Genomic DNA, 26,594 nt, shown 5'->3' on the forward strand with positions numbered 1-26,594 from the left:
CTTAAATGTATATACTATACAGTTCGCTTCCCAGGTCCTCCCTGCATGGAGTTTGCATGTTCTCCCCATGTCTGCATCGATTTCCTTTGTGTGCTCCGGTTTCCTCCCACGGTCCAAAGACATGAAGGTTAGGTGCATTGGTGATCCTAAATTGTTCCTAGTGTGTGCTTGGTGTGTGCGTGTGCACCCTGCGGTGGGCTGGCGCCCTGCCCAGGGTTTGTATCCTGCCTTGTGCCCTGTGTTGGCTCCAGCAGAACCCCCCCAAATAGTGACCTGTAGCTAGGATATAGCGTGTTGGATAATGGATGGATGGATAGTCTGTAGAGTAAATATTCCTGCTCCTATTTCATACTCCTTGATCTGTGACTGCTCTACAATACAAAAGTGTGAGGCAGAAAATCTTTCAAGAAATCCCCCTTTAGAGTGAGCTCCTAGATTGTCAGCAACTACGGCAAGTACAGTACCCTTGACAACTGTTCCCAGACTTTGTACATAAATACCATCATTTTCCAAGGATTTAAAATCTCTAAGCAATGGGTGCAACACTTTTAAGTATGCATATCAATTGACATCATCTGCTTTACAAAGAATGGCTACATAAGTAGCCATCTACATAAGTTAGAGTAGATCACAAAGTAATGTGACTAATGTAACTAAGGTTCCTGTATTAGTTAGGAAAACAGGCATACCGAATGCTTCAGACAGATGAGTCAAACTATTGCAAACTGGCACTTCCAACACCTGCAGACAGATAAGAGTTTCCATAATTACAGTTAACTTATTTAGTTTATCAGATTGTTTAACTATTACATATCAAATCTGCAAAACCCTGATGGAAATTAAGAACATTTGAATATTTCAAATTCATGTAATTTCAAAACAAATTGTGAGGCATGCCAGATATTTACTATTTTTTTTATCTTTAGTTTTAAATGTTGTTGACAGTTCAAAGTTGTTGATGTAGTGACACTTATTATATGATATACAGCAATATATTAAACAATAATCTTTCCTTCAACCCAACAGCTCGACGACACATGAAGCTATTAAGCACAGCAGTTTACTTCACAAAGTCACCTGAAATAAATGCCTATTAATGGCCAGGGGTCAGATTTGTAAAGCTTGCGTATGCACAAAATGACAGGCGAAAGTGCATTGTGACAGCTTGACACTCCCTTTAACTTAATTGGGAGCCACCTTCAATAACAGAACTGGATGAGCCGCAGCAAGTGAAGATACATACAGTCAATAAGCGATGGGTATAAACAAGTGCACATTGCTTTTATTTAAACTCAAAATCTTTTTTTTTTTAAATAGTGCAGTTAAAATCCTCCAAAACTAATAAATAATTCATAAAAAAGAGTGTCCAGTTGGAGTCTAAAATCCAAAAAATAAATAATCTTTTAAAAAGAACTCAGAGACCTTCTCCTATTAAAACACAATGAGCTCCAATGCTGCCTTCTAACGCATTTGACGTCTTATCTGTTTACCCCGACTCGACTCTTGCAAACATGAGACATCCTCCCGACAGGTGCAGTCAAACAATAAATCCAGGCACCCTTCCATCAGCATGCACAATGCAACCTGTCAGACCACATACACCTCCCCTGTCGCGAGACACTACCAATTGAGCCACTCCAGATCTCTAGCATTCATTCCATAGAAGCGCCCTTCCCTGAGCCTTAGGCTCCTGCAGCCCTGAGGCTCTTTCTCCCGAGTATCTACCTCAGTTCTCCCCAACAGTTTCTGTTTTCTCCTTTAACCTCTGATTATCCCATTTGTCCTGCTTTCCTTTTTTCCCTTAATTTTTCTTTTCTCTCTCCATCACTCATGCTTCCCTTTAAAGACAGGGGTGAGGTATAGCTGTGGCAATCACAGCTGCAGCACTAATTTTTGTTGTGGGTGATCCTGCAAGTGTGCACGAAATGCAGGACCATCCACTAACACATCTCGTACTAAAGCTGCTCCTGCCATACTACACAGGATTTCTCCTGGTGCAAATTTTAGTCAATTTTACCCATCTGAAATAGATTTTTTTGAAAATATCAGATACATGATTAAAATTATTTAACATTGTTTAGTATGGTAGATTTTACAACAGCCCTAAATCATTTTTTACAGTGTATTGTGGCTAGACAGAACAGCCTCTGCTGGACAGAACAAGAACAATATTTGTTTATATAGCGCATTTTTATATAAACGGTGTAGCTCAAAGTACTTTACAAGATGTCAATGAGAAAGTTACAAGAAAAGACAAACAAATAAGATTAGGCAATAAGTATAAGTACAGAATAAGTAACAAAGAAAGAAAAACAAATAAACCTAAACGATCTTAAAAAACAGCTAAACTTCAAGTAGAAGAGTAGCATCCTTATATGCACTGTCATGATGTAAGGTCTCTAAGGAGGAGTCCAATGATAAGTTCAGATGGCTGGGAGAACAGGGGAAAAAGGGTAAAAAACCTCCAGTTAGGCTAGATAAAAAAAAAATCTGCAGGGGTTCCAAGGTCAAAAGACCACCCAGTTGCCACTGAGCACTCTACCTAACAAATGTTTGTAATTCATTAATCTTTGTTTCCAGGGTTCATGTGACAGGATTCGATGAACTCGGTCTCCTGGATAGCTGAGACAACAGCCTTCATTCCATCATCACAGGTGGCTGCATAGTGTCTTGATCAGGCGGAGGTGGTGCAAATTTCCAAGCACAGAAGAACTGGAAAAACAGAGATAGATGGACAGATTAGTATAGATTGTAGATAATTGAAAAATATGATAATTCTATGCCCATGTAGTCTATTAGGAGTAGAACAATGTGGGAGGCGTTGGGGTGGGGGACCCAACGCCGCCTCACACGGTGACTGAGCTACAGGCTATGGACGTATATATGTACATAAGTAGGATTCAGGTAGCATTGGGAACCTGCTTACCAAATTTTTAGAAGATTGGCCCATAAGTAACAAAGACAGTGGAAAAGTTCAATATGGCGGCCAACAGTGGCATCATACCACGGAAATAAGTACGTACATTGGTTTCGGTTAGCGCAGGGAAGCCGCCTACCAAATTTCGTGAAGATGGGGTCATAAATAAGAAAGCTCAACATGGTGGACGTTGTCGACCGTTACGCGTAGAATTTCGAAATGAAACCTGCTTTTGTAAGTAAGCTGTAAGGAATAAGCCTGCCAAATTTCAGCCTTCTACCTACACGGGAAGTTGGAGAATTAGTGATGAGTGAGTCAGTCCGTGAGTGAGTGAGTGATGGCTTTGACTTTTATTAGTATAGATGTCCGCATTAACCTGCAAATCATTTGCTACTTTAACCAGTACCGTTTCTGTACTGATTTGTTTTAAAACTTGACTGAAGCTTGTCTAGAATAGAATGTTTATTCAGGTAGTCATTTTGGCGCTTAAAACTGCCTTTTCTAGAATATTATTTAAGAAAGGCAGGTCTAAAGTTGTCAAAGACAAAGGGGTCGAGATTTTTTTCTTGAGCAGGGGTTTAACTGCAGTCTTTAGACAGTCAGGGAAGACCCCATATCTAACGATGAGTTCACTATGTCAAGTACGCCATCAATTAGCACATCAAAGACTTCTTTGAAAAAAGCCTGTTGGTACTGGGTCAAGGACACAGTTGGATGGTTTCAGCTGAGAAATTATTCTACATAATGTGGGTAAGATCTATTTTAGTGAAAAACTTCAACTTGCTTAAAACGGCATGCTGAGAGAACGGGACAAGGGGTCCAGTAGGAAGAAATTTCCAGGGATATTAATATGAAAAAAACAGCAGAGAGAAATTTACTGATAGAAAACCACAAAGCAGAGACTTTGGGGTGGGACTTCCACAACATATACAAAAAAGTAAAATGGGATGCTTGACAGGTAGAAGTTAACATAGGGATCAGTAGGCAGACCCACAGCAAAATGCTTTCTGGGAGTATAACAAATGCAATAAACAACCCTAAATTGAATGTTTTGAAGGATGGCGGTTCTTAGATGTAAATAAAATACTACTAAAATAGATTTCCAAGAAAGTGGGGGTGTTAAGGTAAGGTACTACTGCCAAGCAGAGAGAACTGGTTAAGGTCTATATGAGGCTGAGCATATAGTGATGCCACAGTTCTCCGGGTAGAGGATACAGAGTACCAGAAATTGTGGAATGAATGGGAAGAAAGAGAAGATGGGACTCCAAACTGAGACCACAGGAAAGCAAATGTCCAGAGCCAGTCTTCATTGAAAAGGTGTCTTAGAGCTGAAGGAAGGCCCAAGGAAGCCCATAAGGGAAATGCAATGGGACATCCACCTATACATAAAGGAGGATTGTTGAAGATGGGAGTGTGTGAGCACCATCTGGGACAGTAACCCAAAAGTTTTTCAACCTTACCTCATAAACAAAATATATAAAAAAACACAAAAGCAGCTGAGAAAATGGCCACACGGTGAGTGAATCCTTAACACTTAATGATTAGAGTAATGATGAATAATTAGAGCTTATAATATTTTGAAGTGTAGGGAAAATGTCAATACCCAAATACTTATCAAAGCTAGTCACATGAATTGATGCGGGGGAGCAGCTTTGACTACAGGAAGTGTTTAATGGAAGGAGGACAGACTTTGTCCAATTAATTTTACTTCTTGACAGACATTCAAAGATCTTAAACATTTTAAGCATGTGGGGAAGATCAGAAGGAGCATTTCCTAAGAATAATAAGATGCCATCTGCATATAATGATATTTAATGAGGGGAACTGTAAGCAATAACAGTTCCTTTGTCAGCAGTTAGAGCCTTCACTCTATGTGGGGAAGTCTCTGTCAATTTTGCACATCTGGACTTCATAATTTTGTTCAGATACTTCTTTGCAAAACTATTCAGGCTCTGTCAGGTTGCTTGGGTTTTATGAGTGAACACCCTTTTACAAGTTCCAGTTCTCACCCTGTGATCTAGACTCTGATTCTGCCATTCCAGGATATTAACATTGTTGTTTTCAAACCATTCCTGTGTTGCTTTGACTTCATGTTTATGTTGTCTTGTTAGAAAGGAATCTTCTAATGGCAAACATTTTCTCCTGCAAGATGTATCTTAAAGCTACTGGAATCGGTGGTATCTTTTGAAACTTAACAGTTATTTGGAGATCAATTGTAAAAGTCTAATCTATATTATGAACATAAATTTTAGGTATGATGATTAAACATGTGGAATGTACATACATTAAAACTGGATACATAGCACAAAAATCAGAAAGAAAAAGGCACTTTTTAAAACTAAGTCCAATTTAAACTAAATTTTAATATACTGTACTGCAGATATATCCAAAGAACTACATCCAACTAAAATGAACATTAAATATAAATATAAGATGGATATAAAGAGAAATATCTTGTAGTGTAGTATAGCTGCAAGTAAAAGGCTAAAAGGTAGATCAGTTTGTTATGAAAAATATTAAAAACAAATAATGGAGAACACAAGAAATATGAAAAAATAAGACCATTCAGTCTACTGAGCTCATTTGTTTAGCTAATAGCGAAGATGTCACAGTAATTTCTGTGTCAACTACATGGCTTGGTAGCTTGTTCCAGATTCCCTCAACTCTTTGCATAAATTCACTACCCCAAAATTTCCACTGGTATCCATGAGTATGTGATTCACTATTATGTTGAAATAATTCTGCTGTACCTAATTTATCAATGCCTTTGACAACTTTGAAAATCTGAATTTGGTCCCCATGCAGTCTAAGTAAATTATGTTGTATGCTTTGCTTTTGTCAATACCAAGTTGCCTATTCAAAAAAATCTAAAAGATTGGTTTTGCAGGATCCTTTCATAAACCCAAGCTGGCTGTTACTGGGAATGTTATTTTAATATATGTACTTTTCTAATTTATTTCTTATAATAGTTTCCATAATTTTGAATGGCAGAGAAGTAAGACTTGGTCTGTAATTACCAGGATCAATTGCATTCCCCTTCTTGAAGACTATGAAGTCCTCAGTGCTCACATATGCTTGATAAGGATTTATAGATGACTTCTTTAAATCCAATTGGTAAAATCCCAGGAGGTCTGGGGATTTTATTAGTCTTCAGCATACTGAGAGCCTGAAGCACATCTAACTCTTCTGTTTTAGTAATAATGAACTTTGTGTGTGCAATACGTTGTGCATTATTAATCCCATTTGAAAATGTTAATAACAGCACTGGAAACTATTCAAAAAGGAATAAAAGGTGCACCTGTAAAAATAAAAGGCATATCCTACTCTGACAAGATAAGAAAAACTAACTTTCTGTTGTGAGAAGATAAGGCTTGCAAGGGAATATAATTGATGAATGTTTCCATTCTTCCATCCACTTTTAAATTTACTTAATTGTGTTCTTAGTCCTACATTGCAGGGGAGCTAACACATTTCTGCAGAATTATCAAAGGTTCACAATTCATTATCTAAACAATCAATTTACTACTCTAGGAGACCAGTGGTAATTAAAAATGTATGTTCAGGATGACACTTTTCACAATAGATTGTAACAAATTTGAACACGTTAGTTGATGGTTATGTTTTTAAAAATTGTTGGAATGAGATTAAAGAGGGAGAATTGCTGACAAAACAAACTTGTTGGAAGGAATGGTCAGCACTAATTTACTTTAAATATCTTCTGTTCCAAAAGAAAAAATAATTTGATTTCCATATGTGAAATGAATTTCTTCCAGATATATTAATACCAAGCTCCCAGGCAATTAGCTAAGTTTCAGGCCTGAAGCAGTCACAGTGAACAAAAGCTTCTTTGGCCCTGGAGGTTTAGAAATATTAGTTGAATAAACAGTCTGTAAGATTAAAAAATCCTGCTGTGTAATATCTAATTAAAAGCGTCTTTAATGAACACCTCAATAAAGTTTAGTTTTTTTTTTTTCTTATGAATTTTACAGCTTGTTGACTAACAGTCAGATGATAATTCATAAACTATTTAACATGAAATATTCTTTGTAATGCATTTTTCTGTTTGGTATCATTGTATAATATAATTTAAAGTTTCATTTGAAGTAAATTAACATTTCATGTTTCTGCATAGGTTTACTACAGTTTTGAATGGAAGACTTTTAAAACAATTAATAACTTTAAATAGTCATGACCATGTAATATGACATAGTGGTGTAAACATAAACAGAAGACTTTTTCTTCTTTTGCAGGAGCCAGATTACAAACAGTGCCTTTTTTAATCAATTAAAAATTTTTCAATGTGATATTTCCTAGAATATTTATACTTGATAATTGATTGAAAGGGAAAGAATATCTGTCAAATGTCACTGCATTGTACCTTAAAATGTACAAAAATGTGACTTGAAGGTGCTGGGTTTTCTCCCCAATATGCTGTACACTGATTGGCATAGTTGGGAATACAAAGTCTTTAAGTTTACAGTATTTTGAACAAACTTACAGCACAGTATTATCCATCAGAATGCTTGCATTTATGCTTTTTGTGTTTTTATGAGCCACTAGAAAGAGTGGTGTATACAGACTAAGAAGAGCAGGGCTCAGGCACGAAAAATGTCATTGGCATTACAAATCTATCATTTACAGTATGTGTTTATAATAGGGTATACATTTTTTTATGTATTATTTAAATGTATACATCTGAGAATCTTGTAATCAAGTTGGAATTCCAGGCTTAAATTATGTTACTTTTAGAATTAAAAAAAAAAAAAAAAGCTCTCAGTGTTTCAGTGTGAAAAGACTAGCTTAAGTGTAATACAGTGTTATTCACTTACTGTCACTGGTGTGAATCAATATAGTTTACAAACAAAAAGTGTAATGAATGTTAAAGCAGTTGTAAAGATTTAGCCACATTTATTGGACCAATTTACTCATTATCCACATTGGGGTTGCAATCTCAGATTAAGTCCCTGAAAGCCCCCTGGGTGACTTAGCTCCGTAACAGTGAGTTGATTATACCTTTAACAATGCAGCACATGGGCACCCAGTCATTTAATGCAAAGTGGTATTTCATGCTCTCATCTTTGACATACGTTAACTCTATCGTTTGAGTTTTGGGTTGGTTAGGCTGGTTGACATTGCGTTGCGGGGAGGCTCTCTAGACAACACAAACACAAGTTCAGAACCCATTTATGATAAAGTGCACACACACACAACACTTACTTATACCAAACCGGAGTCTCCCAATATAGTTTTGCATAGGGAGTGATGAATCTCTCTGACAACTCTATGATTTAGTTTCATTTTTGCATGTTTATTTCTATTCGTTTATTATTTATTTTATCATTATGATGATGTTGTCACTAAGGTGCCAATTTGTGGACTTTTTGGCCATGTCATTTGTAGTGATAATGTGCCTAACCTTGTAGACTAGCATCTTTGCAATTCATGATGTGACAGCATCAGATTAATTTAAGAGGATACCTCACAAGAGAGACTGATGACTTGTGTTTCTCATTTGTGACTATGACTTTAATATTTAGTGTTGTCAGCTTGGTACTCAAACTCCTGCTTGTTTATAAGATTTTGATTCTCACCATGCAATTTGATTTGTTCAGTTCCTGGTCCATTTCTGTTACTAATGACAGAAAGTTACTTAGAATATCCACTTTATCTTCCCAGCTGTGAATTAGTCAATCGGTCTATCAAGCCTATCAATAATTACCAGCTGGGAAGTAGATAGATAGATACACAACCAGATGTATGGCTTCTGCCACCTGTTATTATTCAGGAGCATATTGCATTAATGCATAACAATTGGAATAGTAGAGGAGCACTTAGATTTAATTTGACCTCCACATATGTACTTAAATCCTGTGCTAGTCATCTTTCTCTTAACCAAGAAATGATAGCCATTCTAATACATCTTCAAAATATTTTGGGAAATCTATTTTCAGACTCATAATATGAATTTAAATATTATAAAAACAAAAAAGTGTAGACGTCTTCTTGTTTATTCTCTTTAGCTCAAGAATAGCAGAACTGTTTTTTTTAATATATTTTAACAGTCATATATTGGTTGAGGGATAAAGGAGCACACAGTGGATTGTTGAATTAAGAAACAGTAAACTATCAAAACAAATTAAAATTGGATCAGTATCTTTAGGTTACATGACAGTAAGAGAAATAAGTGTGAAAGTCATGGTAATTAAACAGAATGCTTTGAGGCCAAATGAAATACCAGGGCCAGTGTGTGTATTCCCGATGGCCATAGCAATGGAGTAGTCGTCAGGAATGTAAATGGTTATTGACAAGTTACATAGTTGTCTCTGTCCATAAATATTTGGACAGAGACAACTTTTTTTCTAATTTTGGCTCTGTACATTACGACAATGAATTTTAAATGAAACAACTCAGATGCAGTTGAAGTGCAGACTTTCAGCTTTAATTCAGTGGGTTGAACAAAAAGATTGCATAAAAACATGAAGCAATTAAAGCATTTTTTTTAACACAATCCCTTCGTTTCAGGGGCTCAAAAGTAATTGGACAATTGACTCAAATGCTCTTTCATGGGCAGGTGTGGGCAAGTCCGTCGTTATGTCATTATCAATTAAGCAGATAAAAGGTCTGGAGTTGATTTGAGGTGTGGTGCTTGCATGTGGAAGATTTTACTGTGAACAGACAACATACGGTCAAAGGAGCTCTCCATGCAGGTGAAACAAGCCATCCTTAAGCTGCGAAAACAGAAAAAACCCATTCGAGAAATTGCTACAATATTACGAGTGGCAAAATCTACAGTTTGGTACATTCTGAGAAAGAAAGCAAGCACTGGTGAACTCAGCAATGCAAAAAGACCTGGGGCCTCATGTATAAACGGTGCGTACGCACAGAAATGTTGCGTAAGAACTTTTCCACGTTCAAATCGCGATGTATAAAACCTACACTTGGCGTAAAGCCACGCACTTTTCCACGGTACCTCATGCCTTGTCGTACGCAAGTTCTCCGCTCGGTTTTGCAAACTGGCGGCACCCAGCGTCAAAGCAGTGCTACTGTTCTTGTGTGATTACTCATTATTTTCATGACGCGGCTTTATAAATACACAGAAACTAACCGCATATTGTTTATTAGTGTAATGCATCTGATTGTAATTAACTTCGTAACAATATAATGGTCCAGGGAACAACCATAGTATTCCAAATACCATAACTGCTTTAGCGTTGTTACTCTCACTTCTTCTTCTTCTTCTTTCAGCTCCTCCCGTTAGGAGTTGCCACAGCGGATCATCTTTTTCCATATTGCTCTCACTGCACTACTCGGAGTATTTATATCACTGTATCTGAGTGTGAATCACAGCAGCAGCTGATCGGAAAGAGAATTATCGGTATACAGCTTTAAGGACACGCTACCTCAGCCACTGCAAAATGTTTTAAAGCCTTTCCTGTACAGACCTCGCGGCTCAGAAACAGTTTCATCCCAAGAACTTTAAATGCATTCAATCAATTGCTCCTTGTAGAACGGTTTGTACTTATAAGTACAATCACCCCACTGTAAACTTGCACTACAGTTATAATATCTCACAACCTGGGCCACTTTATGAAGCGTATTTACATATGATGACGATATCATTTTAAGGTGAAATGCAGCAAAATATGTTTGTTAAATTATACACATAAAACTTTAACTTCATTTAAATAATCTATATTCTTCACTGGGAGTGTCGTGAAGGATAGAATAATTAAACATGTACTACGAAGATATTTCAACGTTCTTTAAACGTTTTGAAGAATCGGCGCTAAGCTTACAGGCTTAACTTCTATTACATAGCTGATTGTGTGGCGATCGGTTACTTGGGGAAAGAAAAGCAAGGACTCTTGGGCGGCCACGCCAATATATATTGAATATAAAACAGAAAGAAAATAACAACACAGCTAAAAGCAGCGACAAATTTCGACAAAAGATAAATGCTTGTCATGAGCACGAGGCTCATGAAACACATGTTTAATAATGTGCTTTAGCTCCTATCATCATGAAAATGACATCACGTATACATCTCAGTATTTTAGTTATTCAGAGAGCTGTAATATCACAAATGTAATGGACTCTGTGTCCAGTTGGAGAAAGAGAGCCAGTTTAAGAAGCAAGTAGTGATTCACACACATAGATCACATACGAGTAGAAGATGGTTAATTAAACGATTTTAAGATGAAATTTATAATGTTCTACTAAATGACAAAATAAACTACGTGATTAAAGTGGAAAATTCGAGATTAAAGTTGACATTTCGTGCTTTTTCCCCACCGTGTGCCTTTTTTCTCTGTACCCTAATAAGCTTTCATATGACACTCAGACAGTGGGCTTACAACTCTTCTTTTCACGGCAACTTTGATATGTGACTTCTTTTTTATTTCCGGCACTGTGCGATTTTGTGAATGTGAGCTTTCAAGTTTCTCCAACACGCTATGTCACTCGATCAACTTCATTTTGTTGATTATCCCACGGTTTATTTGAACAAATAGTATGTTTTTCCTTTGCCTCCACTTGGTATTCGCTGAAATTCTTATATTTTCCCCGTGCTTTTCCTATTGTCTTTTCACAGAAGGCTGCGCTTAAGGGCGATTTATATTGATTTGCATATTCAAATAGGCGTAATTCTGGGAGGATTTGGGGCGTTACAAAATGCGCGTGCACGAGCGTTAGTTTTCACGCTGATCGGGATTTATGTAGCGGAAGAACGTGGAAGTTAGATGCGCACAGATTCCTGCATCTGGATTTTTCTGTGCGTAAGCACATTTCAGCTTTTGTGCTTACGCCATGTTATAGTGCGAGTTCTACGCACGGCGTTATACATGAGGCCCCCTGGACGTCCACGAAAGACAACAGTGGTGGATGATCGCAGAATCATTTCCATGGTGAAGAGAAACCCATTCACAACAGCCAACCAAGTGAACAACACTCTCCAGGGGGTAGGAGTATCGATATCCAAGTCTACCATAAAGAAGACTGCATGAAAGTAAATACAGAGGGTGCACTGCAAGGTGCAAGCCATTCATAAGCCTCAAGAATTGAAAGGCTAGATTGGACTTTGCTAAAGAACATCTAAAAAAGCCAGCACAGTTCTGGAAAAACATTCTTTGGACAGATGAAACCAAGGTCAACCTCTACCAGAATGATGGCAAGAAAAAAGTATGGAGAATGCGTGGAACAAGTCATTATCCAAAGCATACCACATCATCTGTAAAACACGGTGGAGGCAGTGTGATGGCTTGGGCGTGCATGGCTGCCAGTGGCACTGGGACACTAGTGTTTATTGATGATGCGACACAGGACAGAAGCAGCCCAATGAATTCTGAGGTGTTCAGAGACATACTGTCTGCTCAAATCCAGCTAAATGCAGTCAAATTGATTGGGTGGCATTTCATGATACAGATGGACAATGACCCAAAACATACAGCCAAAGCAACCCAGGAGTTTATTAAAGCAAAGAAGTGGAAAATTCTTGAATGGCCAAGTCAGTCACCTGATCTTAACCCAATTGAGCATGCATTTCACTTGTTGAAGACTAAACTTCTGACAGAAAGGCCCACAAACAAACAGCAACTGAAAGCCGCTGCAGTAAAGACTTGGCAGAGAATTAAAAAGGAGGAAACCCAGCATCTGGTGATGACCACGAGTTCAAGACTTCAGAGGCTGCATTGCCAGCAAAGGGTTTTCAAACAAGTATTAGAAATTAACATTTTATCTCCAGTTATTTAATTTGTCCAATTACTTTTGAGCCCCTGAAATAAAGGGATTGTGTTAAAAAAATGCATTAGTTGCCTCACATTTTTATGCAATATTTTTGTTCAGCCCACTGAATTAAAGCTGAAAGTCTGCAATTCAACTGCATCTGAGTTGTTTCACTTAAAATTCATTATGGTAATGTACAGAACCAAAATTAGAAAAAAGTCTCTGTCCAAATATTTATGGACCTAACTAACTTGTCAATAACCATTTAAATTCCTGACGACTACTCCATTGCTATGGCCATCAAGAATACCCACATTTCTGGCCCTGGTATTTCATTTGCCCTCAAAGCATACTGTCTAATTACAAAGACTTTCACACTTGTCACCATTTCAGTCCTGCTTGTTCCTAACTCGCTATCCAACTCGACACTACCTGCTCTGGTTCCTCTTTTTAAACCCCTTTTTTCGCTTTGCTTTGAGAGAAACACAATAACCTCTCCTGTGAGCCTAATTGGTTGCACTGAGCCCAATAAGCTCCATCATCAGTTTCTATAAGCAGCTTTAATTTACATGGGCAAGTGCCAAAACCAAATGCTGTATCAGTCACTTACACCTAAAGACATGCCACCTCACAGATGATACACTACAATATTTGTCCAGGTTGAGAAAATCATTGATACAGTATGTTGTGATGTGAGATTTTGCATATAAGTTGATAAATACTTGGTATGTCTTTATTTGTAACTTAGGCAAAGCAATGGAATATTAGTGTTACATTAGTGAGAAGCATTTATGTTTACAACCCCCACCACCAGAAATGGGTCTCTTTGAATTTTACAACAGAGTTGGGGGAGAAGTGCCTTAAACAAGTTTGGCAAGTTTTTCTCTGCTAAAGTCTTTCAACCCCCATAGGAAAGCCAGGCTGCCTAACTGCCAAGTTTACCTTAACATATGGTTTTGGGGGATGGCAGGTGTGAAGGTATTCTATTTCTCCACTGGTCTGAAGTATGGCTATTTGGAACTGGCTTGTATCAGAAGCCTTTAAGTACCATGACGTCCTATTGGCTCTAGGGGTTGTACAAATCTATAAATTTGCTTGCTTAACCTCACTCTCTCTTACCAAATTAATGACCATCACACACCATGAATTGAAACGGACAACACAATGAAGAGCACAGCTTGGCAGCCATATTCTAACAGGCATGCGGCCTGTTCTGAAGTAAGCTGACCACAAATTATGCCTTAACTAGAGACATTTTTAAGTAACTAACAAGTCTATGTGCCACCTGAAACTACACATCACCATTTAATCAGGTTGTATGGTTGCCAATATTCAAATGTACTTTGAATATTGTTATTATTTATGAATATTATCAATACTATATTGTTTAAAATGTAACTTAACTCCTGCTTGTCATTTACTAAATCTAATTGCCTGAGGTTTTAGATGTAGAAGGGAAGGTGGGGAGAAGTTATATGGTACAATACCTTAGAAACAGTGGTAAGTCTGTGAGATTTGAGGCATTCTGAGAAAGGCTACATATCTATACTAATAAAAGGCAAAGCCCTCACTGACTGACTCACTCACTCATCACTAATTCTCCAACTTCCCGTGTAGGTAGAAGGATGAAATTTGGCAGGCTCATTCCTTACAGCTTACTTACAAAAGTTAAGCAGGTTTCATTTCAAAATTCTACGTATAACGATCATAACTGAATCCTACTTACGTACATATATACGGTCATAGCCTGCAGCTTGGTTGCTGTGTGAGGCGGAGTTGCGTCCCCCATCACCACGTCTCCCACGTAGTTGGCTGTCTGCCTATATTGCGTCCCCCATACCCACTCCTCCCACGTAATTGAGTGCCTGCCCATATAAGGCCGTCCATCAGCAGCAATCCAAGCTGTGAGAAAACAGTAAAAAGGAGGCGTGTCAGATGCTGTCGCTAAATACTCGCGGGCAATTCCACAAGTTCAGACATGCTGCCACTAAATATTTGCAGGCAAATCAAAAAGTTAATACCGGCAATGCCTGTTAAACATCTTAGATTCACGAGTAGCAATTTGGGTGGTGAGATGTCTATCGAGGTGATCACTGTAATATTTATATGTCATTGAAATGTATTATTATCAGGCATGGTTTAGGCACCTATGTCATCAGGAAGGCACCAGAAAAAGGGACCTCAAGGTTACTATTATGGAAGTAAATTTAGAGCATGGATGCCATGAATGTAAGAGCTGTAATAAATAAAGTTCCCCTGCATACTTTAAAAGAAAGTATCGCCATCATTTCATTTTTCACAATTTGTGAAAACAAGACATGGTGTCAGAATAGAGGACGAACCTGGATTTTGTTGGAGTTCCCCCGCCACGAATTGACTGAGATTCTCTTAACCTGCCGGGAGAATGGAAAAAGTTCTGACAGCACGTGGAGCTGATGTTTTCTGGTCTGCTAAAAGGCAAAGACGAGAGTGAGAAATGCAGCTACCTGCTCCTGTGGACTGGGGAAAAAGGAAGAGACATTTTTAACACATGGATTCTCACCCAGGAGGAAGCCAAGGTACTGAAAAGTTATTATGACCGTTTTGAGGCATTTGTCATGCCTAAGACGAGTAAGATATTCGCTAGATACAAGTTTAATGAGAAGACACAGGGTATAAACGAGACTTTTGATCACTTTGTAACAGAGTTAAAATTGCTGGTGAAGGACTGTGCTTATGCAAACAAGATGAGATGGTCAGGGATAGAATAGTGTTTGGCACAAACTCAGTGAAAGTGCGAGAGAAACTTTTAAGTGCCGGGTCTGAGCTAACATTAAATAAAGCCGTGGACATTGCAAGATCGCATGAGATAGCACAAGCACAGCTGAGAACCTTCGATGCATGTACTTTGAGCGGCTCACGTGAACTGACTGTGAACGCAGTATGCAGACAACAAGCAACAGCTCCAAAGAGCGCAGGACAAAAAACGCATTACACAATTGAGAAGGCAGCAAAAGAATATGAAGCGAGTGACGCATACAGGCATATTCATAAGTGCAGCTACTGCAGAAACAAAGCACACGGTGAAAAAAGTCAATGTCCAGCTAAAGGAAGGCAGTGTAAAAAATGTGGTAAATTGAACCACTTCGCTAAAGTTTGCAGGACTGGGAAAGGTAAGCCCGTGCATGCAGTATGTGGTGTCTCAGATAAAGAGGAAGACGAGCTGTTTATTGATGCAGTAAGAAAGGAACCACCCTCTGAAGCTGAACAAGCCTTTGTAGACATCCATCCATCAATTTTTCAACCCATTGAATCCGAACACAGGGTCACGGGGGTCTGCTGGAGCCAGTCCCAGCCAACACAGGGCGCAAGGCAGGAACCAATCCCGGGCAGGGCACCAACCCACCGCAGCTTTGTAGACATATCAATAGGAAAGCAAGGTGTAAAGCTTAAGTTTAAATTAGGTTCATAGACATGCTGCCGCTAAATATTCGCAGGCAAATCCACAACTTATTACCGGGAATGCCCCTTAAACATCTTAGATTCACGAATACCGATTTGGGTAGTGAACACTTCGATGAATGAAACCGGTTATCTTTACAATGGTTGACAAACACGGAATGTAACTTTAACACAACACATCCTCCAAATACGAACCTGATTGAAAGAAATAATGATAATCAAATCCTTGATGACAGCAACACTCAGTAACACTCACAAAACAAATACTGTATATTGACAGTCATGTTACGTTATTTTTAAAATGTTCCCTTTTCTTTTCATAGCTTTTTAACACACTACTCTCTCGCTGCGATACAGCGGGTATATATATATATATGTATATATATATATAACCCGATCTACATACTCGAATAATGGATACTTTATTCGCCATCAATGATTGTTTTGGTAAAGCCATACTCAGTGTATTCATTAGATGAACGGTAAAAAGTAAGAGCGAGGGAAGGATGACTTATTGAGGCATGCAGGCTGTAGTGCGCGTCAACTCTATCTGAAAAATATATCTTTTCAAGTTCTATTTAGTCCATATGTGTCAAACTCAAGGGCCGCGGGTCACATCCGGCCCGGCGTGTAATTATATCCGCCCGAGATCATTTTATATACTGTATTATTGTTATTAAAGCCCGGGTATATGAAGCGCAGCAACACCCATAACAATCACAAAACAATTACATTGACAATCATAATGTCATTTTTAAAATGTTTCCTTTTATTTTTCATAACTTCTTTAACACACTACTTCTCCACTGCGAAGTGCGGGTATTTTGCTAGTTAATAATAAAAAAGGGGAAAGTAGAGCAATATATTACTCTACCAAGACAAAAAATCAGTACAAACCTTAAAATAATTGCCATTTGAACTGAATATTATTCTTAACAACAGGCAGCACTTTAACTGGAGCTAAAATTTAAATTATAGCATAATCTTTGTAAAAGACAGAATGATGAATTAATCTGATCCACATGTATTAATTCAAGATAAACAGTTTTACAGTCAAGTGACTTTTGTAGCAGATACATCATGATAAAAGTTAAGACACTCACAAATATTAAAATTATATTTACATGACCTTTGAATTCACCTAAAGTTTAATAGCAATTCAACAAATAATCTTTTCCAGCTCCTGTACAGATAAAGGATAAACACATTTTATGACTTATGGCTTTATTATGCAAAAACAACGGTTATATATAGACTTTTGCATAATGGGAATGGAGAGCCTTCTGAAACATATATATAATATATTAAAATATAATATATTATTAAGTAGGTAAATATACTCATAAATACAAATGTCAGTCATGCTTATATGAGACAACTTATCATTTAATAGAGGGATTTAATTAAAATCATTGTCTACATGAAATGAAACATAATATAGCAGCTTTCATCTGACACCCATTTTTGCATTCCAGCCAAAAGCGAAACAAGTGTATATTTAAAAAAAAAATGCCATTCATGATTTTTTTCTCAAATAACTAGGGGGCTTCATCCCCTGCTCGCCAACCCCCATTTTTGTTTTTCTGGATACACACTTTTAAGATTTGTTTTTCTTTGAATTGCTGCTATTTCATTAGTTTCACTTTTATTTCAGAACTTCTGTAAAAACAATATTTGGAATCTTTCAAGTACCAATGTGCTGAATCTTTTTAACGAGGTCTGTGTTTAATGACTTTGTACCATAATTCAGGATAGGTTTCTCTGTTTGGAATTTCTGCACAGACAAAACGATCTACTATCTCAGCAGTTAATAATTTTGTTTGCAAAGTAACCAATAAATGTATGTGAGGTAAAGTCCGTTTTTGAAATTCTCTTGACTTAAACTTCAAAGCCTTACAATATTTACATACTTCTGACATATCACCTATGTCTATATATTCAATCTCTATTCGCCTTTTTGTTATTTCTCCGAATAATAATTCCTCTTTCTTTGCACTAATGCGATGTTTGCTTTCTTTGTTTTGACCCTGTCGTTTTTTTCTGCTTTCATATTCTTTAACTTTCTCCACATGTGTATCATGCCAACATTTTTTTGTTTTGAGCCTTTCGAATTTCACTGCTTTCATAATCTCTAACCTGCTCTGCATGTGTATAGCGCCAGTGTCAGGATTGGACGTGCTTTTTTTTCCCCAATTCCACTCAAAGGCAAAACACGACTGAGTGTGTTACTGCCCGTTCTCTTATTTGATATTGGTTGTAAGCAGGGCGTGTCTTGCAAGAATCTCATGTTCTGCTTCATCGCAAGATGGTCCTGGGTCAATCTCTTGGCACAAAGTCTCATGTTGAAGGTCCCCGCGAGACACTCCGTGGCCAATCTCTTTAGTCTTGCGGGTCTTTTAAGTGTCTTCCGTGATCTTCACGTGAAGATCATGTCTCGTCACCCTACTGTTTCTCTCCAGGATTTTTTTTTATAATAGAGAGATGTTCTTTATTAGAAAGATCATCTTCTAAAAATAACTCAATATTAAAGTTGCTTACCGTGTACAATTATGATGATAATGTTTACCTTTTAAATTGGTGTAATTAAAATATTAAATCAGTAGTTTCTGACTCAATACTATGGTGCTCTCTCTCTCGCTGTTTCAAATTGTTAAGTTGTAAATGTTTCTCTGGGTGCTATTAAAAACCAAGCCCATACACCTCTTTTTATTCATGCAGGAGTTCAACAGCTGATCCCACATTTTTTAGATGCAAAATTAATGCTACGGAGTAATTTATTTCACCCAGCCCTTCTCTCAAGTGTGTATGTAAAGAAATAACTGTCACAATAAACAGTTTTTTTTTTTCTAATGTAGTAAATAATTTTTTTTAGTTATCAACATAGGCTTCTTGCAAAAACCCTCACAACCTTCATGGTATTAATTGTTGGTACAGATTCAGAACCCTACAATCTATACCAACCAGATACACAATGCTGTCAAGAGCACAGCTTTGGGATATCATATGGGCACTTTTCCAAGCAGAAGATAGTTAATTCAGCTCCAGAGGGATATAAAGAAAACAAAATGAGTAAGAATATTAAATATTAGGAAGTATGGTTAAATAGCTTCACCATATAGCCAAAAGAAATCTTTTGAAAAATGAACAAATGAATAGAGAAAGAATTTAGCAAATTTGAGAATAATAGTATGTGAAGCTGATGTGAATGATGTGAAGCATATGCTTACGCCACACATCAAACAAATAAAACAAGAAGTGGTAGACCACAATAAAAGCTATAGAATCCAAAAGCAAGACACTCCATAATAATTTTGTGGAATCTGAAAATAGATATAGATGGTGTGATGAAAAAATGGGCACCCCAGAGTCCACAAATACAGTCAGGTGTACAAATAAAGTGTATTTTATTTTTACTAAATACCTTCCACATGTTCTTCTTTTAACACAGAATCACAAGAGCCATCAAATATGGTAATTCCTCTTCTCTCCTCCAGGCAAGCCTTGCCCTCTACCTCCCAACTGGAAATACTTCCATTGCCATAGCATTACATGATGGAAGCACTTCTAAGTCACACATATGATGCCCACAACAGGGATGTCCTCTTCCAACAGCAGCTCCTGGTGGCACCCAAGGACCCCAACAGGGTTGCCTTTCCATATTACAAATCCCTGGCAACACTGTGGATGCCCAAACTAGGTCCCAGTCAGTGCAGCACTGACACCTCTTGTTCTGAGATATGAAATGCCCATTCATTAATTGTTCCTCCTGAACAGGATAGCAATGTAAGATCTTCCTGGCCAGTTTGTACCTCCATTCTTGCCCTCTTTCCATTATAGCCTCCTGGCTGGGTAGGAACTTTTCCTCAAACCCAGATGGAATGCCAATCCACACATTCCTGCACTTCTAATGGAAAAACATCAGAATTGTGGGACTACTGGAAAAATTCCATCTGGACTTCCATGATACTCTTTAGTAGCCTTTGTGTCTTTTACTTTACAGAGCTTAATTTTATTCATGGCACTGGGAATGAAGAAGACATTTTTGTCTCTTGATCTAATAATAAAATAGGCTCATTTTCTCTTATTCTAAAAAAAACTTTTGGCTCCTCTCCACAGCTTCTAGTATATATGTTTTGAACGACAATTGAATGTTTAATAATACACTCATCTACTTCCACAGATACTGTAGGTGTAACCTTCATACCAGATTACGAAGGGCGAACATCAGTTGCATCTCACAGAACTAGAAGCAAACAATATTTAAAAAATATTTTTTAATTTTTATGCTAATAGCAAACAGTAGGTGAGATCAAACACTTGGCAAGTTCATATTGATGTGATGATGGGTATATTAATAAACTAAATCACATGTCCAGTGTCTGTCAGGAAATGTAAAATTAGTATAGTCAAAGGTAAAGGTAATGAAAAGGTCTTCTGATCACCGTGAAAAACTTAATTTCACCTATAGAAAATCCATTATCTGGTTATGTTACATGCAGTTACATGGATTGGTTTCTAAAAATAATGAAAAGTTTGGGAAATCAGAGATCTGAGTAAAAACATCTGTCTTTGATGAGTATTCTAAACACATTTTGCCTTATAAAAGAAAAGATAGGAGACATAAAAGATTAAAAAAAAGAAAACCTTTACTGTATCCACCCTTATTTCTCTTTCCAAAACTGATACATTTCAAAGTATGTACATCAATAGGGTCATACAACTTTGTGTGCTATTTTGCTTGGTGACCAAGGTTAGGTGAGTTTTGGCATATATTTATTTTTTATTATGTTGACCTTCTCATGGCCAGCACAGTAGCAGCACTGCTGCCTCACAGTAAGGAGGGCAGGATTCGTCTCTGCCCTCCCTGTGTGGAGTTTACATGTTCTCTCTATGTGTGCATGGATTTCCACTGGGTGCGCTGGTCTCATTCCACTGTCCAATGACATGCAGATTAAGTGGATTGGAGATACACAATTAGATCTGCTGTGTATTTGTCCTGAGATGGACTGGCGCTCTGTCCAGGGTTTGATCCTATCTTGCACCCTATGCTAACTGGGATAGGCTCTGATTTGGTGGGAATCTACAGCCCTTGTTGAAAGTACATATATGTAAATTCCACACAGAGAACCATCCCAGCTAAATTCAAATGTAGTAGTGAAAGGTTTATTATACTATTCTTTATTAGGAATCCAACTGTATTCTGCTCTCTTTCACCTAAAAAAAACAAACAAAAAAAAAAACTTTATCATTTCAAATTTTTGTCTTTGTCTTTTGTTATCTATCTATATCAGTGGATATTAATAGAAAAGTCAAGTTTTAAAGGCTTGCAGCTTATGCAATTTTTGGGAGCCTCTTTAAGAAAAATGAACAACAACAACAAAAACATTTTTTCTTGTATAGCCCAGGATCACACAAGGAATCCCTCAATGGGCTTTGACAGGCTCTTGTTTTTGAGAACTCCCCACCCTTGACTCTCTAAAGTGACAAGAAACAAACACTCAAAAAAGCCCTGTAGAGAAAAAAATGTAAGAAATCTTGTGAGAGGCAATTCAGAGAGGTACCGTCAAAAAATGTGTCAAAAAATGAGTCAAAAAATGGGGTAAATAAAATATACAAAACAGAACACAAGTAATCCTCTTCACATAGTCATTGCCACCTCAGAAATGTAATACAATAGAACAAACTACTTTGTTCTTGCACAGCGCTCCTCCATAAGTGTAGGTGCGGAGTGCTGTGACAACTTTCCAGGCAAAATGCAAGAACAGATTATACCAGGGGTCACCAACTTCGGTCTTGCAAGACCATCGTTTTCATTCTAACCCTTTTCTAATGAGTGCCCAGTTTGTGCTGCTAATTACCTTCTTTTGAATACATTTTAATTGACTTGGTTTTTAAGATTTGTTTCCCTGAATTTATTCATCGTTCCCCTGAATTGCTTCATTTTTTTCCTTAAATGGCACCCAAACAGAAGTGAAATGTGAAGTGAGTGAGCCAACAGAAGACCAACTGAGTCTGGGCCTCAAACACCAACCAATTTCACTCCAACCAGTTGCTTATTTAGGCACCGAGTCTTGTCGTTCATTAAACCCGTTGTTGCCCCCATTGTGCAATAGTAGACATTTCTGAAATTGTTAATTTTCTCTTTTCTCTTCAAATATTTTGAAGACCTGAGCAGATCAGCATTCCTGAGTGCTTCATCTTTCTTTATTTTCAGATATTGTATGAGGGACACCAGTTGTTTTGACTCATTTTGTATCTCATTATTGTTTGGCTACTAATTAAAGAAATATAATCAGATTAAGGGATCTGAGTCTTCAAGAGCAAGTCATTCAAAATTAGTTCAAAAGAAGTTAATTAGTAGCAAAAACAGGTCACTCATTAAGAAAAGCCATGGTGGTCCTCCAGGACCGGAGCTGGCGACCCCTGGATTATAACACTCGCTAAATACAGAACTATCACATATAAGGAGACGTATTTGTTAAACTACACCAAAAACAAAGCAGAAATTAATTAATATAAATGTAAAACAATAATAGCTGTCTATCAGCTAATTGTGGAACCACAGGCAGATTATAGGAAAGGAGTCAGACAAGCTAGACACAGTGTCCTGAAGACCTTGGCCAACAAGCTGCCTCCCCACTACTGGCCACCTTATAGCAGAGTCAGTGCTAGGACAGCCAATCTGATGAAAGGGCCCTTTTACCCGATGATTCCTGTTCATCTTTATCTGAGATGACTATTCCATAGGCAGGCAAACAACTTGATAGTATAGCAACTGCAGTACGTGCCACATGAGGATACCAAGAAGGGAAATAGAACAGGGACGGGTTAGTAACAGTTTATAAATATTGTTTTCATTATATTTTAGTACCAATGACTAGCCACAGACATGCATTACGCAGAGCTAATCAAAAGCTCTACTCAGAGTATGCTAAACTTGCAGTAAGTACTGAGTCTTCAGCCTGAATTAAAAAGCTGAGACTGAAGAGGTACCGCTTAGAATATCAGGTAGACCATTCCACTGCTTCAGGGCCTTGTAGCTAAAAACTAAACATCACACTGTTAGTTTGTTATCCATTGGAAACATAAGCAGGCTGGCATCTTGAGATCTTAAAGTTTGCTCTGGTCTATAAGTAATACGGTCAGATAAGTAAGCAGGACCTTGCCCATTTAAGGCTTTATGTGTTAAAAGAAGTATTTTGATATCTACCCTGAATTTAATTGGGAGGCAGTGTAAGTACTTAGGAACGGGAGTTGTGTTCATATTTTCTTGTTCTTGTAATAATTCTTTTTCAAATATTTTGGAGAGAAAGGGTAAATTTGAAATAGGTCTGTAATTAAGTGCATGTGGGTCGAAGTCTAACTTTTTCAGTAATGGTTTGATTACTGACGTTTTTAGTGCATCAGGAACTGCAGTATTCAGTAATGAGCCATTGATAATGCTAAGAATTGGTGCTGCCAGAACAACCGTTGCCTTTATTAGTTTTGTTGGTACTTAATCTAAGGAATAAGTAGTAGATTTAATTTTAAAAATTAAAGTGAAGACTTCCTGTTCTGTTACAAGATTGAAATTTCTAAAGTGGTGTATGCAAGGCGAGACAGGGTTTGCCAAGATAGTATTAGGTTTGCAATGTGATGCGGAGATCTGGGATATTTTATTTCTGATTTTCTCATTAAATAAGTTGATAAAGTCTGTACTGCTAATGTCTGTTGGTATTTTGCTCTGCAGTTCTGAATTCCCATTTGTTTTATTACTCACTGCTCTAAACAGTACACTGGGATTATCAATGTTTTTATTATTTTAGAACAATAGTCTGAGTGGGCTTAAAAGTGTTCATATATTTAAAAAAAAAAAACAAAACACTATGTCCGTGAAATTTGAAAGAAATGTAGCTTTGTTGCTCTCCATCTACACTCCAGTTTTTGACACTCTAATTTAAGAACTTAAGTGCTCCCATTAAATCAGGGTGAGTTTCAAATCACTGTGTTTTAAGGGGAGCTACTGTACCCAGAGCCTCTCTCAAAGTCAAATTATAATTTCTGTTAGCTTATCTAAATTGTTTTCCATATTTATACTTATTCAAAATATGTACAAATTCTGAAGCAGAGTTACAATCTAGACATCACACTGTTTTTGAGTTAATCTATGAATTTATCAGTAAGGTCAGAACCAAATCAAACCTAATTAATTAGTGATCAGGAATAATTTAATGGACAAACATCTAAATTTTGAATTTCAGCTTTCAAGTTATAATTAGATCTAATGTGTAATTATTATTTGAGTTGGACTGTTGACAATCTGACAAAAAATAATTTATTAACAAATAAGTATAACAATTGCTAAAGGTATCAGGTTCCACATCAATGTGTACATTAAAATCCCCCATCAACACTACACAATTGAAATTTCTAACTAGATCAGAAAAATGGTTGACAAATTCAGTCATGATCAATGAATGTGGCCCTCATCTATGGGAACAGTGTCAGACTTACACCAGGTTTCAATGAGAAGACACAAATCAGATTTAGTGATTAATATACTACCATTTTCCAAAGCAACTTTTTTCCCCCAACAGAACAAATGTTTAATAGGCAGCATTTAAAAGTGCAAAGATGTTTCTGAAATGATGATGTATTTATATGTTTTAATTTGAGTTAAGTTACAATTACAGGTACCACTGGTGGAGGACTGGGACGGGGTGGTGGAAGGTTGCCAGTTTGAATCCCATAAATGCCAAAAATTACTCTACTCCTTTGGGATCTTGAACAAGGCCCTTAACCTGCAATCACTTTGACCTGGGTATGATATTAATCTGCATCCAGCCCAGCACGCAGGTCCTCTAACTTACAGGGAAAACTTGGGGGTTGATGGCAAGATTGGCACTCCAGCCACTGTCATGTGGTGGGTATGGCAACACACTATCAGCATATGCTTCCAACTGGGTGGAGGACCTGGTTAGGTCTTATGGTCTGATTATGCTATTTATTGTTTGGTTAACAGGTAATTTAGAGTTTGCATCAAGATTACATTTTTAAGATGCCCCATAACAGGGGTTCTGGGTAACAGCTACAGAATAGTAACAGGTGGTATAAACAGCAGCCTGTTAATTAAGATGATAAGACTTCAGCCAGGATGGTACTTTGAACAGTCAACCAGGCAGTTTTGCTGCTATGTTTTAGGATAACATAAAAGATCCCTTCCAGTTAAAATGCCAACCACCACACTTGGAAAAAAAATCACAGTTTTCCCCAAAAATCTGCTAATTTTGCATGCACTTACTATATTGGGACCTGGAGAGACTGAAGCAAATCAGGAATATCCAGATCTTTTAAACAAACTAAATCCATTCAGTTTTCAGTTGGCACAATTCCTATCAGGTTTCCAACGTGGTCCTTCACAAGGTATTTTCTAAGCCAACTATAAATTAGCTAAGCATTTTTGGCAGGTGAAGCTGTCTGTATTTTTGGCCAGAAAACCTGAACTGTACAAGCTGCAGGACACACAACATACAAATGTCCCCTTGACGGGCAGAGAATAGGTGGAACTTGTGTTCATCGTGTCTGAAATTAGGAGTTAGTGTAGAGCCCCATGGTTCTCTTTCAGTGTCAGCATGAGAAGAGTCAATGCCAGACACCCCAACCCTGTTCATTGAGTCCAATAAGTACATCTATCTCCCATTGGGAAAGGCAAGAAGGGAAGACATGATGTCTGCATGACAAACAGGGTGAGAAGGCTTGAAATTAAACAGCCCAACACAAGTATTCAGCCCAATCCTCTCCTCTATCCTTTGTAAACTTTGCAGAGCGAGGGACCTATTTTTAGCAAAAGAGTTAAACTTCAATTGAAGCCTAAAAGTCACCTGGGCATCATATTTCCCTTCCACTCCACACACACTGTCTCCAACAAAGGAAGTACGTTCCTTACTTTCATAGTGTGACACAAATTATTTTAGATTTAAAAGACAAACATTTCACATAAACACTGTTTATAACCTATACTATTCAAACTACAGAAAAGTGAATTAAAATTACTAAATAGATTGATTTTTCCTTACTTTTCTTTAATTGGTAGTCTAGTTTGAAATATGAAGAGTGACATCACCTCTCAGTCAGTAATTCAATTCATAGGTCATCTCTACCATCACTAATTGAATACCAGGCAGTAGACAACAACAAAAACATTTATATAGCACATTTTCATACAAATGAAGTAGCTCTAAGTGCTTTACAAGATGAAAAATGAAAAAATAAAAATATAAAAATAAGATTAGGCAATACTAAGTAACAAAGAATAAAGTCCAATGGCCAGGGAGGACCCCAAAAAAACACTCCAGAGGACTGGAGAAAAAAAACAAAATCTGCAGGGTTTCTGAAGTCACAATACCACCCAGCCCCCACTGAGCATTCTATCTAACATAAATAATCTAAATCAGTCCTCATGGTTTTCAGGCTTCATGTGGAAGAATTAGATGATGATGGCCATGTGGACATCAATTTAAGGACTGCATGGTGCCTT

General features: G+C 37.4%; 1 protein-coding gene and 1 long non-coding RNA gene across 6 annotated transcripts in view; one reads left to right on the forward strand and one right to left on the reverse strand.

Moving 5' to 3' along the window:
* asic1c (acid-sensing (proton-gated) ion channel 1c) overlaps nucleotides 1-26,594 on the forward strand; it is a 1,167,770-nt gene that overhangs the window by 684,864 nt on the left and 456,312 nt on the right. The window lies entirely within an intron of this gene.
* Nucleotides 2,345-26,594, reverse strand: part of LOC120529449 — a 31,362-nt gene continuing 7,112 nt past the window's right edge. Inside the window, exon 3 of the long non-coding RNA XR_005633745.1 lies at nucleotides 2,345-2,712. This is a non-coding gene — a long non-coding RNA (uncharacterized LOC120529449). The remainder of the gene's footprint in view (nucleotides 2,713-26,594) is intronic.

Source organism: Polypterus senegalus, chromosome 5 (assembly GCF_016835505.1).
Source record: "Polypterus senegalus isolate Bchr_013 chromosome 5, ASM1683550v1, whole genome shotgun sequence".
NCBI lineage: Eukaryota > Metazoa > Chordata > Cladistia > Polypteriformes > Polypteridae > Polypterus > Polypterus senegalus.